This window comes from Lissotriton vulgaris, chromosome 2_1 (genome assembly GCF_964263255.1).
Source record: "Lissotriton vulgaris chromosome 2_1, aLisVul1.2, whole genome shotgun sequence".
In the NCBI taxonomy this organism is placed as follows: domain Eukaryota; kingdom Metazoa; phylum Chordata; class Amphibia; order Caudata; family Salamandridae; genus Lissotriton; species Lissotriton vulgaris.
In genome coordinates, this window is record NC_141687.1 from 1969713582 (window position 1) to 1969729899 (window position 16318).

Consider the following 16318-nt stretch of genomic DNA (forward strand, 5'->3'; position numbering starts at 1 on the left):
TATGCGCGTGCTTGTGTGTGTGGCTAGATGAGCGCCTGCGTTTCTTTCTTTGGCAGATTGGAATTGTGTTTTGCTACTAACAAATGTCACATGCTCTTTAATTTATACTTTAATCCTGATCCATATGTAAAAGGGAGAGGATGTGGCCTGACGGCTAGTCTGCCTACTTTGGAGCTGCGAAAACAAGGTTCGAAACTCAGTGGCGTCCACATCCAAGGATGCTGGGCAAATCACTTAATCTCCTGTGCCTACCAAAAACAAGCATTTGCAATGCAATAGGTCTCGCATTAGGAAAGTTTGAGCTATTGGTATTGTAAATGACACATTTTTTATTATGTGTCATTTCATTTACAATGCCAATAGTTATTACTTTCGCAAATGTGACACCTATAGCATTTGTAATGCAATATGTGTTGTATTTACGTGACTTAGATGTATTGATATTACAAATAACAATGGCTTTTAATTTTTTTAAATAATTAATACTTAAATAAAAATTATTGTAATTTATAATGGCAATAGCTTTAACTTTTGTGAAGATTATGTTCAGTGTATTTTATTGTGACAAAAATCCAAGAATAGAAGTGAAATATTAACATCTTTTTGTGACATTTATAATAAAGTTTGAAACATTGAGAGAACATATTTGAACTAGTTGTTGTTGAATGGTTGCACAGATTGATGCTGTGGTGGCGACGAGTGATGTTGTGGTGGCAACGAGTGATGCTGTGGTAGCGCATAGTGATGTTGTGGTGCCCCGGAGTGATGCTGTGGTGGTGCTGAGTGATGCTGTGGTGATGCGATAGAGTGAGTTCGATAGATAGATAGAGTGAGTGCGATAGATAGAGTGAGGGCGATAGATAGATAGAGGGAGGGAGGGTGATAGATAGATAGAGGGAGGGTGATAGATAGATAGATAGATAGATAGATAGATAGATAGATAGATAGATAGATAGATAGATGGATGGAGGGTGATAGAGTGAGGGAGATAGAGCGATAGATAGATAGAGTTAGGGAGATAGATAGATAGAGTGAGGGCGATCGATAGATAGATAGATAGATAGATAGATAGATAGACAGATAGATAGATAGATAGATAGATAGATAGATAGATAGATAGATAGATAGAGTGATGGCGATAGATAGTGAGTGCGATAGATAGACAGAGGTAGGGCGATAGATAGACAGATAGAGTGAGGGCGATAGCTAGACAGATAGAGTGAGGGCGATAGATAGATAGATGGAGTGAGGGTGATAGATAGAGTGAGGGTGATAGAGTGAGGGTGATAGATAGAGTGAGGGTGATAGAGTGAGGGTGATAGATAGAGTGAGGGTGATAGATAGAGTGAGGGTGATAGATAGAGTGAGGGTGATAGATAGAGTGAGGGTGATAGATAGAGTGAGGGTGATAGATAGAGTGAGGGTGATAGATAGAGTGAGGGTGATAGATAGAGTGAGGGTGATAGATAGAGTGAGGGTGATAGATAGAGTGAGGGTGATAGATAGAGTGAGGGTGATAGATAGAGTGAGGGTGATAGATAGAGTGAGGGTGATAGATCGAGTGAGGGCGATAAATCGAGTGAGGGCGATAGATCGACTGAGGGCGATAGATCGTGTGAGGGCGATAGATCGATAGAGTGAGGGCGATAGATCGATAGAGTGAGGGCGATAGATCGCTAGAGTGAGGGCAATAGATAGATAGATAGAGTGAGGGCGATAGATTGAGGGCGATAGATAGAGTGAGGGCGATAGATCGCTAGAGTGAGGGCAATAGATAGATAGATAGAGTGAGGGCGATAGATTGAGGGCGATAGATAGAGTGAGGGCGATAGATAGCTAGAGTGAGGGCGATAGATATAGTGAGGGCGATAGATAGATAGATAGATAGATAGATAGATAGATAGATAGATAGATAGATAGATAGATAGATAGATAGAGTAATTATGTGGCGTGTGATTATGTGGCACTGAGATGTATTTGGAGTGTATGTTGCGTTGAGCGCAGTGTAAAGGTGTAGCATATAATTATGTGGCACTGAGTGGTATTTGGAGTGTATATTGCATTGAGTGCAGTGTAATTATGAGGCGTGTATTTATGTGGCACTGAGTGATATTTGGAGTGTATGTTGCGTTGAGCGCAGTGTAATTATGTAGCATATAATTATGTGGCACTGAGGGGTATTATGAGGAGTGTATGTTGTATTCAGTAGAGTGTAATTGTGTGGCTTGTAATTATGTGTCACTGAGTGGTATTGTTTGGAGTGTACGTTGCATTGTAATTATGTAGCATATAATTATGTGGTACTGAGTGTTATTGTCGGGAGTGTGTGTTTTATTCAGTAGATTGTAATTATGTGGTGTGTAATTATGTAGCACTGAGTGGTATTTGAAGTGTATGTTTCATTGAGCGCAGTGTAATTATGTAACATATAATTATGTAGCACTGAGTGGTATTGTGTGGAGTGTATGTTGTATTCAATAGAGTGTAATTGTGTGGTGTGTAATTATATGGTACGGAGTGGTATTGTTTGGAGTGTATGTTGCATTGAGTGCTGTGTAATTATGTGGCGTGTAATTATGTGGCACTGAGTGTTATTTGGAGTGTATGTTGCATTGAGTGCAGTGTAATTATGTGGCGTGTAACTATGTGGCATTGAGTGGTATTTGGAGTGTATGTTGCATTGAGTAGAGTGTCATTATGTTGCATGCAATTATGCGGACATGGTGGTGGTGGACGTGGTGGTGGATGTGGTGGTGTTTGTGGGTGGTGGACGTGGTGTTGGTGGAGGTGGGTGTGGTGGTGGACGTAGTGGTGGTGGACGTAATGGTGGTGGATGTAGTGGTGGTGGATGTGGTGGAGGTAGTGATTGTGGAGGTCGTGTTGGACGTGGTGGTGTTGGACGTGGTGGTGGATGTGGTGGTGGTGGTGTATGGGGTGGACATGGTGGTGGTGGACGTGGTGGTGGTGGATGTGGTAGTGGTGTTAGTGGTGGTGGGCGTGGTGGTGGTGGACGTGGTGCTGGTGGATGTGGTGGTGGACGTGAGGGAGGTGGGTGTGGTGGTAATCCTGCAGGAGTCTGCCAGCAGGCTTTGCAAAATTCAGCAGCGCGTCTAGGCGTTTGTTGCAATGCACAGACTTCACACAGAATTTGGCATCACGGTATAGTACACAATAAAACATTTCTTAGCTCATAATTAAATTAGAAGCTCAAAGAGCTCTATTGGCATCTCTGGCAAGTGTGAATGAACAGCACCATAAACCTCTAAGAAACGAGACCAGAACGGGTAGGAAAGCGTACGACGGAAGGTCATAAAACCCCCGCCCCCACTCCACTTCTAAAGAGGACACAAGGAATTCTATGGGCAAAACAAAAGGACCCTATAAAACTTGTGCTTATCTCGAGGACGTGCATTCCTCAAAGTCTCTCTGAAGACTGGCAGAAACGCAGGAATGAGGCCCCAGCAACAACACAGGTTTTTTATGGGCTGTTACCAGAGCTCTCATAGACATTACAGCTCAAGAAATCACGAGTTGACCCCAAAGACTGTTCGAACACATATACCTAGAACAGAAAAAAGGTGAGACCTATTGGCTATGCCAATGCTGGTTAAAGTGAGGCAACACCATGACAGACCCTAGCTAGGCTTCCAGGTGGATTGTGTCTATATCAAATTACTCTGGCATCTTGAAGTTAACAGAGGATGTGGCGTACTGGCTGGAGTGGCCAAACTTGAAGCTGGGGGGACTGGGTTGAAGCTTCGGCCGAAGCCTCACATTCTAAAAATAACAAATTACTTAATCTCTCCGTGCCTAAAAAATATCAATGTGTCTGTCTGAAATGCAACGAGTGGTCCTGTGACACCTTCGGCTCGACTTTGCGCTTTAAAAAAAACTGGCCTATAAAGGAGGTATTGTCGTGCCTAGTTCCCGAGGCCTCGCCGTGAGCATTGTTTGAAGTTCTGAGGGGAGGGACGCAGCTTTAGTGGGGTGTATGGTTGTTTGGAGTTGGAAGGTTTGCCTCGAGACTATGTCCTCCAGAGGGCAGATCCCCGGACAGAGAAGGACAGAATTACCAACTGAAAACATTTAACCCGTGAATTATTAAGTTCGGGAGCACATTTTTACTTTGCAGAAGGGGTCTATGGAATTAATGTGTGTAAGGGGGGCTTGACATGAAATTTTTTCAAGACCACTGCTGTAGGATAATGTGAGGGTCCCGACGGCATGGACAGGCTTAACTTATGAAGTAGTGTGTTCTATGGGGGAAGTGAGGGGTGTTAGACAGGCACAATGAACATACCTGTTAAACCAATATACCCGTAAAACACAGACAGTGCGGAATGCGTGACTCCAGGAGCCGGTTCCCAGATGTTACAGGAGTGGCAGGAAAGCCAACTATCGTCTGATCGGGTTACAAAAGGGCAGCAGAGTGTGGGCTGGACAGGCTTCACAAATACACGACTCCCCACGCCACACCAAAGAAGCCCGTGTGCCCATACTAACGGGCTTCTGGGCTGCCAGGCACTGGGCATCGCCAAGTCTATGTAGATTCTAATAAAACAACAAGACAACGCCACTGGAAGCGTAGCGATTAGGGGGGAGGTGAGTAGTGCTTTGGGTAGAGGCTAGAGTGAACAAGTGATGCGCGCTCTGTGCTGGGAAGGGAGAGGGCCATTAGAGGAAGGAGTCGGAGAGGAGCCTGTGAGAACTCGCGGTGGAGATCAAAGGATGGGTGGGAGGGACATTGGCGAGCGAGCATATGGGGGTGAGGGGTGTGCAGCCTGGTGAGCTGAATGCGTGTGGCAGCAGAGACAGAGCGCGGCGCGCTCGCACAAATTGTCTGGTGGCAATTGGAAGCTTTGCAAAATGCGCGTGGTTGTGCTCAAATGCACTGTACCCGATCCGCACTTTGGGTGCATTTTTGAAAGCCCTTAGTTTAATCTCGCCAAAGCATCCCCAACGGAATTGCTTCAGCGAGACCTAAAAATGAATGTTTCCTTGTGTAACATAGCTGGTGCTCATGTAAAGCGCTCCAATACATACGGGTCGAGTTTGCGCTATATAAAATCTGCACAAAAAAAGAAAGCGGTACTTTGCGGCTGATACAGGTTACGAGAACAGCCCGAAAACTCACACTTCACATTTCGCAAAGAGATATCTCACTAAAGTTGAAAGAGGATCGGAATGAGGGTAAAATATTTAAGAAACAACCCTCAAACCCAGATTACCTCTGTAATTCTGTATTGCGAGGTGAAAATCTCGGAATCCCAGGTGAATTCGGCCGCCCTGAGCAAATACCCATCTCCACACAGTTTGTTTTCCTTGGGAACATTGCCACTGGTTTTCCCAGCGCACTTCTAATGGAAGCGTACGATTTTCGGTGATATATTCATTTCTGCTAAATAGATGCTGCTTTATTTTTTAACCTTGCTGCTGGAAAAGATAGTACCGAAACTGGTGAAATATGTTACATTAAAATGACGGGTCCTGGTATTATAAAGTAAAAGTACCCAGCAGTGTAGTACTGAATGTTCTTTTCACTGTCACAGGATGTTTCAACCTTGTTCGGGGCAGTTAATGAAGTGTGTTCATTTCACATTTACCTGCATATTTCATCAGAAGGGACTGTAATCTGTCCTGACATAATGAACAAAGAGCAGACTGGACAAACCGGGAGTTTACAAAACTTAGGGCTAAATAAATCACGAAGTAAAACCTAAAAATTAGAAGATAAAGTACACAAACCAAGAGGTGATTTTTTCGATAGCATTATGAAAATTTGGACTTTTTCTCCAACCTCTACTGAAAGCTCTTAATTTTGCACAAGCACGAACAGCACTTTTCTATTTGCAGCTTTGACCGAATGAGCACGTTTTACTTGCTTTTTCTACTTTTTTACATGCAGCTTTGTGTTCAAGACTTTCTAGGTTTCATTAACCTGTTGCTGTCTATAGTTGAAATATAGCACTGTTACGTGATCATTTATTCTTGATTTTAATTTTCTTTCATTTAAAAAAAATAATAATCTCAATGCAACTATGATCACCTGTAGGTGGGTTTTATCTTTTTTTAAAGATATTTATATGTTCTTTTACGATTGTTTTTCACAATCGAATAGAGATATTTGGACGATGAATGGCACCCTTTCTAGCAAATTCTACTTAACATTCGTTCATCTGTCACCTTTAAGGATCAGCTGTAGGACAGGACAATTATAGTATAAAATACGGTAGGTATAAATGGATGTTTGAATTGTAAGTATGTGAAGTGATTTGTAAATAATAACCCTAGCTATAAGCAGTTGAGTATTGTTTAAAGGAAAGTAATACATGTGTATAAGTGTGTAGCTCGCGAGGGAACACGTCATGTGACATGAATAGATTGCTCTGTTTGTGTGAGGGCCTCTCATAACCTGGGACCCAGCAGGAGAAAGCTTGTCTTCTGTTTTTTTCCTTCCTGCATTTCGTTGTCTTTGTCTGATGTTGTTCCTGCAGGTCTTGAGAAGCTGATTGCCTGATTTTAACTCTGGACGTGCCTCTTTCTAGACGGCATAGCAAATGTTATAACACTTATTAAATCATTCAAGATGGCGAAATCATGAGAAAAATACATCCAAATGCCAGAGAAAGACTGCTCAGTTACAAAAAAAGTAATACCCTGGTTCAAAATCTTAGTTTTTAGCAAAAGTACGGAGCAATTTCAAGTTAAGTTTACATATTTCAAAGAGACTGATTGGTAGCAGTGATGTGAACATGGAAAGTAGGAGTGTGCACTTGCTAGAAGAGGAAAGCACAAAAAGGGATTTTCAGCAGCGGCCGGTAAAGCCCATATTCAGATATGCAAGCTATGTCGTAAGTGTTGTTTCACATCAAATACTAATTTATTGTAGTTCCAGTGACATTTCGATCAGCGAATCTGTACATAACAATATTTGCAGTACATAGGACAGTCTGACATATTACATAACAAATACAATAAAAATAAATCTTACCAATGAAGAGCAAAGGATCTCCATATTTATAAATTGTTTTTGAAGACAGTTGACAGAAGCGTCCTGATTAGGCCTGGCCAAAATCAATTATTCTGGCATATTTAGCATTATTTGAGGAATTTTGTGTTTACTTTTTCACGAAATTCCCCAAATTAAGCCAGTTCGCGTAAATATGCACCATTTGCTGTAAAAATCTACCATAAGTGGCATCAATCATTGTAAATATTTACTGCACAGGAACAAGAAAATGCTTGCAGCTATTGTGTACAGCTTTGTTTAAATGTGTTCTTACTACAAAAAAATGACTGACGGGTCATTTTGCTTCAAAATGTATTACGCATTGATGTTTTACGTTTTGCATAATTATACTTAAATTTGCTGAAATTTCACGCAAGTATTCATATTTACAATGAATGAAGGCAGTGTTAGGAGATGAGGGATTAAAGACAGTGTTAGGTGATAATCAGTTTTCTTCATGGGTGTTGGACTTGGCCCGTCTGGCAGGTCCACCCCTGAAGTTTTGTGCTCATTATATGTGTCCGGGGAATGGTGATTCCCCTTCTGAGTGTGTGTGTGGTGAGAGAGACCTGCCTCCCATAGGAATGCATGGGGAATGTATGTGGCTCGGGTAGTTCCTGGTGCGTGGGGCGTGCCGGGTCGTGTTTGGTATGTATGCGCCCGTGAGGTTGAATGCTACAAGATGATGTATGCGGCATGTGTGTGACTAGAAGGGAAGTGCCACTTCTAGACTTTGGTGTGTGTGTGCAGTAGGTGTGCTGGCGCCTGATTGGCTGAAGCTGGCCGGGCCTTCCCCCACCAGGCTGGCTCCACCCCCCTGGGGTGCGTCCAGTGTCCCTGGCCTGGCCAGTAACCTGAAACTCCTTATAACCAGTTCTGGCTGGTTCTCTCCCTGCCTGCCCCTTTGGGAGACAAAGGAAGCTCCTGTATAAAAGAGGGGCGGGCCCTCTTCTCTCTCTCTTCTTCTTCTTCCTGCTTGGGACCCTGCCTGGGTCGTGCTGCTGCGTGGGCTCAGGGTTGGCTGGCCTCCCTGGGACCTGCCCAGCTCCTGAACTGCTGATGTCCCTTTTTCCCTTCCAAGAGCTGATGTGCTCCCCCTGAACTCCTGGACTCCCTATGGATCCTGCCTGCAATGGCCCTAGTGCCTGGAACGCTCTCCTGCTGTCCCGGCGCCTCGGGCGGGTCATTCACCCTTCTAGCGCTTGGGAGCGCTTTCTTACTGTCCTAGCGCCTTGGGGCGCTCCTGCGTGTTTCTAAGCGCTGGGAGCGCTCTCTTCCACCAGCCGAAGCCCACCCGGCATTTGCCCCGTTCGTGTGGGGGGCCCGAGCCCCCAGCGAGTGCCTACCTCGCTTGCCCCGTTCGCGCTACCTTTATCGAGGGAGCCTACTCCTCGTATTTCCCCCGAGTTCACCGCCGCAGCCCAGGACCCCTCGGGAGGCCCTCCCCCGGGCCGCGCTGGGATTGGCTGTCCAGCTGATGACGTCTCCCCGGGCCGCGCTCTGATTGGCCGGCGGCCCGGGGAGCCTTGCAAGACGACCGGAGAGAGCCGAGAAGGCAGGGGCTGGCGGGAGCCTACTCCGCGCCCCTGCGCCCCCCAAGAGGACTGCCGCTGAGGCGCCCCTTGCCTCAGGAAGGCCATCTGGCCTAGGGGGTGCTACGGACTAACATCACAGTGATACTGAGAACTCTTAAGTGTTGCCCTGCTGATCGGGGCCTCTGTTGTGTTGTGTACCTTGCCTCATGTAAGTCTATGCTGGTTAGAGTGAGTTCTATTGCTAGTCCTATGAGACCCCGGGGCGTGACGTGTTCTAACGCTAAGCTCCTGGTGATTATGTGTTCTAGTCCTGGTCCGAGGAAGCTCCCAGTTGTTATATGTTGTAAATGCCAACTCCATCATGTGCACCTTCCTGGCAGTGGTCCCTTGGCCCTGCCCTGTACCTTTTCCCTGGTGACCCCTGCCGTGCCTCGAGCACATTGTAAAGTGTATGTTCCTATGTGTCCTTCTTAATATAAAGACTATTTTCATATATACTCTGCGTGGAGTTCCTTTTGTGGGAGGCCTGGGATGTTGCTGTTGGTGGGTGCTTGCGCAAATGCTTCACACATGTCCTCCGAGATAGGCCTGACTGCCCTCGCCGCGTTACCTAGAGGGCGATCAGGGGTCGACTTTATATAGGAGTGGTGGTCTCTGACTGGCTGTGGCGCAAGCCCTGGCCGGCCGGGGGTCCCATTTCCTACAATGGGTTATCAGGTGCATTTGCAGGTTACATATACAGAATGCTTCAACAGGAGTTGGCACCACCCTGCTCAACCTTATAGGTCAGCAGGTGTAACTGTTAAAATAGCGTGACCAGATTCTCAAAAAAAAGAAAAGGGGCAGGTCATAGACCTAGAAGTAGAACTGCAGTTTGCAGCAACCATCCACATAAAATAGTACTATTTGGCATTTTCATAGACACAGAAAAAATACTTCAATGACAGTCTCCTCCACAGACGCAGATGAAGAATTACAGATGAAAAATCAGAGGTCTTTTAATGGCTGTAACTGTACTTTGCCTCAACATTTGCTATAGTTGGTGACTACCCTTGCCTTTAAACTCCAAGTATGTGTTCTTATTAAATATACAATATACATATGCTGTAGTCTTCAAAATCAGGTACTGCTGTTTGTAGAATACTCCTCCCCATAAAGCACTCCACCTACATTCAACAGAGTTGACTGAAACATACATAATTTTGCTTTATTAACAAAGTTCACATTTCTAAGACATTATTGATTGAAACATTATATACACATGATACAAATCCATAAAGGAGGACCAACCTTAAAGACAGCTAAAAATGATGTTTGATGTAAAAGACCTATTGTTGCATTGCTCAGTACTGAGGAATGGGTTTGCTACAACACCATTTTGTTTTGCAGCAACCGATTGTGGAACTCACTGCAGATTTGTTCCGAGTTGACCCTTGTGTTTAACAACTCTTTTAGACTCTCCATTTCCATTCAGTTTCTTTCATCAGTCTACAAGTTATTCATAATGGAAAATATTATTCCACTGGAGCATTAGTTCCTGGCAGACATAATGCAAAGTGGACCATCAGGCCAATGTTCGTTCTTAAATGTAATATTGAGAGTTTAGTGATAGTTGAAAATGTCCACACCAATGTTACTCCCCAGTCTTCCTCTGATCATTCCATTCAGCGAGTCTATCTGCTGTGTATTTTCGTGCACAGGTGATTTAATCAAAATGCACCATTTTATCCATCGTAATGTGCTTAATACAGATTTTACAAATAGAAGAGACATTTCAACATTATCCCAGACAGAAACAGCATCAAGAAGGATCCAGGTAAAAGTATTCAAGTTAGAAAAATATGCCCCCACTGTTCCAAGTAATCAATACTGCTTGTGGAAACACCCACAGAGTTACAAAATTTATTTCTGGTGAGAGTCCTTGTTCTTTCAGGGATTTAAGAAGCTCTTTCACCATACTGCCCATGAAGCAGGCATCTTTCCTTTCCTTCAATTTTCCCAATAATTGTGTAATGTGTCTTGAAATATCGATGGCATTTGCATCCTGCCTTTCCATCTCCTTTATTGTGCCACTAAAATGAGACAGGTGGTTGTACAAAAGCCAGATTTCAGCAAGTGGATTTAAAAAAAAATGAAAATTGCTGTTGGGGTTTTTGCTTGGGACCAAAAATAAGGACGCAGGACTGGGAAATGTTTTAGCACCAACCATGTCAACTGCAGGAAGTAGGGAAAATCAGCGAGTATTGCAAGTCTAATCCATATCAACAAACTCACAAAATTCTTTCATTGGTTCTGTTCGGACAGTGTAGATGTGGAAGTATTTGTACAATTTCAATACAAAGTATTCTGTGTCCATAGGCAGCCCATCAGCAGTGGAATGCACTGCATTACAGACAATGTGTGCTGCACACCCTATCCCAAGTACTTGAATATCAGGAATAGCTTCCTTAAGTTTGCTGAACACATTGTTCTTTCCTGCACTAACCTCTACCCCAACGTTTGTATTAGTATTATCAGCACAAAACCCAACTACTTTTCCAAGCAGATTACACTTTTCAAGGGCTTGGTACACCTGTTAAAAGTGTATTGCAGATGTTTCACCAGGAACGGAAGTAAACTCTAAAACTTTCACTTTAACACCTTCAAAGTACTTGAAATACTTAATGACAATCTGTATTAATTTAACTTCTTTCCTATTGGAAGCATCAATAGAAACAGATATACAAGTAATGTTATTCAAGTAAGAATTAAAGTCACTCATTGAAAAAGGAGCGAGTATTTTTGTAGTCAAGGCTTCTGCCTTTTTGCGAGCATACCTAAACATTTCATCATACAGTTTCCAAATCAATGTTGATGTACAGTCCATTGACCAAAAACGGTGGTTATGCTTAGCAAAATGATATTTATTTATTTGAAGTTTTATATTGCACTGGCTAGACCCGAAGGTATCAGAGTATACTAATGTGCCTTCAGCAGCAGTCCTACCGAGTTCAGTATGTCCAGGGGCTTCCTTCCCCATAAAAGTGGTAATGTTGCTGCTTAAAGATTCGACCCAGAACGTTTTTTTTTAATGTCTGCATGTGCTCATTAATATTAGATTTTCTGCCATGGCAAATGGAGAATGTAGATTTACAGATCTTGCAAACCACTTTGGCATCACTGTTACTGACCTTGCTCAGAATGGGGAAAGACCTTTGCATCTCATCTCTGATGGAACACTATCGCTTGAGTATCGCGCTGGTAGCTAGCTAGCTATCATTTCTGTTTTGAACTGGAGTAAAAAAATGTATCCACAATTAATGTAAAAAATGTGAGAACAAGTTTATGCACACTAGCAGAGGAATTGTGCATCAGTTCTTGAGTTTACAGCAGTACTGCAGAGACATCATGGCTACCCAAAGCTGCTATTAACGTTATAGAAAACACATTTAAAAAATAAAACATTCATAATAAAGCTCCAGGGACCAAATAGTGCCTATGGATTCGAAATATTGGAGAAGGGATCACTAATCAGCATTGTGAAGAAAAAAATTCACAGCAATGTCCTTAACTTTGAGATTAAAATCAGATGGAACATTTCCAAAAAGTCATTTTTAGGGCTCGCCTGCTGTGCGCATGTGCACAGCTGGCGAAGCTCTATTATGGCTTATATAGAATTTAACTACTGGCGATTCCTTTGAGTGCATGTGCTTTTTAGGTCATTGCCCAAGCGCAAGCCCTAAAAAGCGCGTGCACAATGCCACCAGCCGCCTGCCTGCCTGCCTCGCATTACCACATCAAAGGCAGCCCAGCCCCCCTCCCACAAGCTTATCAGCGTGTGCTCTGCCTCAGGCCGGCATTTCCCCTCCCCATATTATTCACTACACGGCCTGCTGCTCCCCGTCTCTTCACCCTTCCTCCCTTGTAATATTTACAGTCATCGAAGGATCAGTTCGTGTGGTGTTGATCAGCTCTATCGACCCCTTTGGAGCAGAGGGGATGTTCAATGGCAACAAATTGGTCTGCTGACATTCGCTTTTGTTTATTTGGCACAAATGTCTTCGATTTGGGAAAACCGTAGGGCTACTTGTGCAGATTGGATGCCTAGATGTTTATCTACATGTGCCAAGGGGCGTGATCCCTTGCCTGTAGCCGGGTTTTAAATCTAGCAGGGTTGATTGAGGCCTCCTGAGATGCCTACTTTGCTAGTTGAGTGTTTTGTATAGTGGATGATTTTGTAAGTGCCAGAGGTGTTTTAGGGGTCTCCATGTTGCCGGTATCTGCATTAACGTTTTTTTCCACTAGATGGGGTTCCTTCAATGCCAGAAGGGGCTCCCTCCTCTTACGGTTTGTTGGCTGTAAACTTAGTGGCTGGTATATTTAGAATATTTGCTCATGCTGTGTAGTTGAAACTCATTCAATGAGCTGTTGATTCTGAGCTTTTCAGAGCCTTTTGCCTGTTTCTTTATGGTAGCATTTTTCCAGTGAGATGAGAGGTAACTGGCCCAGCGCTATGTGTGCCCATCCTGAGAGGAGACTGAACACGTGCGTTGCTCTGGTGGCAAGCGTTATTTGATGCATCGGTTTGTTGCTTCTGTTAGACTTAGAAGCTCTGTCCATAGCGTTTTGAGCAATTGATTCATGTGTTGCTGAAAGTATTGATTTAATTGGAGCTTTATTTCTGTCAGCACTGATGCTAAGGTGGCAGGGAGGCACACAAGTTTGTCTATCACCGGGCCACATGTGCAAACGGAGGCGAGTTGGACTGTTTCAGATTGTGATCAAGTTTAGGGCATCTCGTTTGGAGTTGATTTTGAGCCGTGACATAGATTACTATGATGTTAACAAGGTCCACTTGTGGATCAAGTTTGTTACACCGGTATGTTTGTGCATTGTCTTCTGCTTGGAACGAGTGTAGCAAAACATCCCAAGTGTCCCTTGACCCCTCTTTTTGTCGTGTTGACGAGCTTCGGGAGTCATCAAGATTAATACTGAGCTGGTCCATAATGGGGAGAGGAGAAGTGCAGGGTCCACTGGGAGACTATTTGCACCGAACACTGCCGGGCTCAATGCGGGAGTGACTTTTAATGACAGGACTGGAGATCTTTATGGGTGGGAGACTTGCTCATTTGCTGGATGAGAGCTGCTGTTGTTTTATTAGGTGACTGATCGATAAACCAGGACAATTTTGCAGGGAAAGATCAGTTGTTTTCCTCGATGTCAAGGTGAGAGTTCACGGGCTCTATTGCTGGTGCTGTTTGTGTAGGAACATCATGCAATACATGCAAGTGAGGGTGACGTCATAGCAAAAATGCATAAGCTGGCGTAAATGTCAGAAGAAGGCCAAAGGTGATCTGTGTTAATACAAACTGTGAGTACAGGAATTGTGCAATGCAGTGGAATGGCAGCGTGTGATGGGTAGTTTTTAGGTCTGGCGTAAGTCAAAATCTTTTGATTGCACTGATATTTTAATGTGCCTACTTATACGCATTTCAGCATGCACTCTTCAATTGGTTCATTATTGTCTCATACCTCCTACCCTGTACATTATACTGTATAAAGCATGGGGCTTCGGTCTGCCCACTTATGTTACTGGCTAACTTCATTGTGAACAACTTCATTTCACCTTTTCGTAATCAGCACATCTGCATAGAAAGTAGCTCCCTTGTGTGCCAAGCTCCAAAAATACTTTGCTTTTGACCATTGTTTAATGTTTTAGATTCATGACGGACAGGAAGCTTACCCAGCAGTAAAGATTTGCAAAAACCATAAAAACATACACTGGAAGAGCCAAAAGCCTGTCACACCTTCTGACTTTGCTAAGGTTTGTTTGGACTACACTTCAGACTGACTTTAGTTTGCCACTTCCTTTATAGCATGATTATAGGGTGACACACAGCCAGCTGGTTATTTGAGAAAATAAGACATTTAGAGAAGAAATGCTGTACAATATTAACATTATACTGTACATAAGATGAGCTAGATTCAGTTATGAATATAAATGATTGTATTTGTAAATAAATATATATATGTATGTATATGTATAATATCTATATATAGTGCATGTTATTTTTCAGTGCTGTATAACTTCCATCACTCTACCGCCCTCACTCTACCACTCTCATGCCCTCACTCTACCGTCCTCACTCTACCGCCCTCACACCCTAACTCTACCGCCCTCAATATACCACTCTACTGCCCTCAGGCCCTCACTCTACCGCCCTCACACTACCACTCTACCGCCCTCACTCTACCACTCTACCACCCTCACTCTACCACTCTACTGCCCTCATGCCCACACACTACCACCCTCACTCTACCGCCCTCATGCTACCACTCTAATGCCCTCACTCTACTACCCTCATGCCCTCACTCTACCACCCTCACTCTACCACTCTACCATCTTCACTCTACCACTCTACCGCCCTCACACCCTCACTCCTCCACCCTCAATATACTCCTCTGCTGCCCTCAGGCCCTAACTCTACCGCCCTCACACTACCACTCTCACTCTACAGCCCTCACTCTACCACCCTCACTCTACCGCCCTCACTCTACCGCTCTACCGCCCTCACCCTACCACTCTACCGCCCTCACCCTACCGCCCTCACTTTACCACTCTACCGCCTTCACTCTACCGCCCTCACTCTACCGCCCTCACTCTACCACTCTGCCGCCCTCACTCTACCACTCTGCCGCCCTCACTCTACCACTCTACCGCCCTCACTCTACCACTCTACCGCCCTCATGCCCTCACTCTACCGTCCTCACTCTACCGCCCTCACACCCTCACTCTACCACCCTCAATATACCACTCTACTGCCCTCAGGCCCTCACTCTACCGCCCTCACACTACCACTCTACCACCCTCAGTCTACCGCCCTCACTCTACCACTCTACTGCTCTCACTCTACCGCCCTCACACTATCACTCTACCGCCCTCACTCTACTGCCCTCACTCTACCACCTTCACTCTACCACTCTACCGCTCTCACGCTTTCACTCTACCGCCCTCACTCTACCACTCTACCTGCGTCACTCTACCACTCTACCGCCCGCACTCTACCACTCTACCACCCTCACTCTACCGCCATCACTCTACCTGCGTCACTCTACCACTCTACCGCCCTCACTCTACCACTCTACCGCCCTCACTCTACCACTCTACAGCCTCACTCTACCACTCTACCGCTCTCACTCTACCGCCCTCACTCTACCGCTCTCCCGCCCTCATGCCCTCACTCTACCGTCCTCACTCTACCACTCTACCGCCTTCACACCCTCACTCTACCGCCCTCAATATACCACTCTACTGACCTCAGGCCCTCACTCTACCGCCCTCACACCCTCACTCTACCACCCTCAATATACCACTCTACTGCCATCACGCCCTCACTCTACCACCCTCAAACTACCACTCTACCGCCCTCACTCTACCGCCCTCACTCTACCGCCTCTACTGCCCTCACTCTACCACCCACACGCCCTCACTCTACTGCCTTCACTCTACCGCCCTCACTCTACCGCCCTCACGCCCTCACTCTACCGCCCTCACTCTACCGCCCTCACTCTACCGCCCTCACTCTACCGCCCTCACTCTACCGCCCTCACTCTACCGCCCTCACTCACTCTACCACCCTCACTCACTCTACCGCCCTCACTCACTCTACCGCCCTCACTCACTCTACCGCCCTCACTCACTCTACCGCCCTCACTCACTCTATCTATCGCCCTCCCTCTATCTATCGCCCTCCCTCTGTCTAATGCCCTCCGTCCCTCTATCACCCTCCCTCCC

The 16318-nt window shown here is 45.0% G+C and overlaps 1 protein-coding gene across 2 annotated transcripts in view; it reads left to right on the plus strand.

Annotated features, from left to right (window-relative positions):
* VPS33B (VPS33B late endosome and lysosome associated) overlaps positions 1 to 16318 on the plus strand; it is a 792141-nt gene that overhangs the window by 675383 nt on the left and 100440 nt on the right. The window lies entirely within an intron of this gene.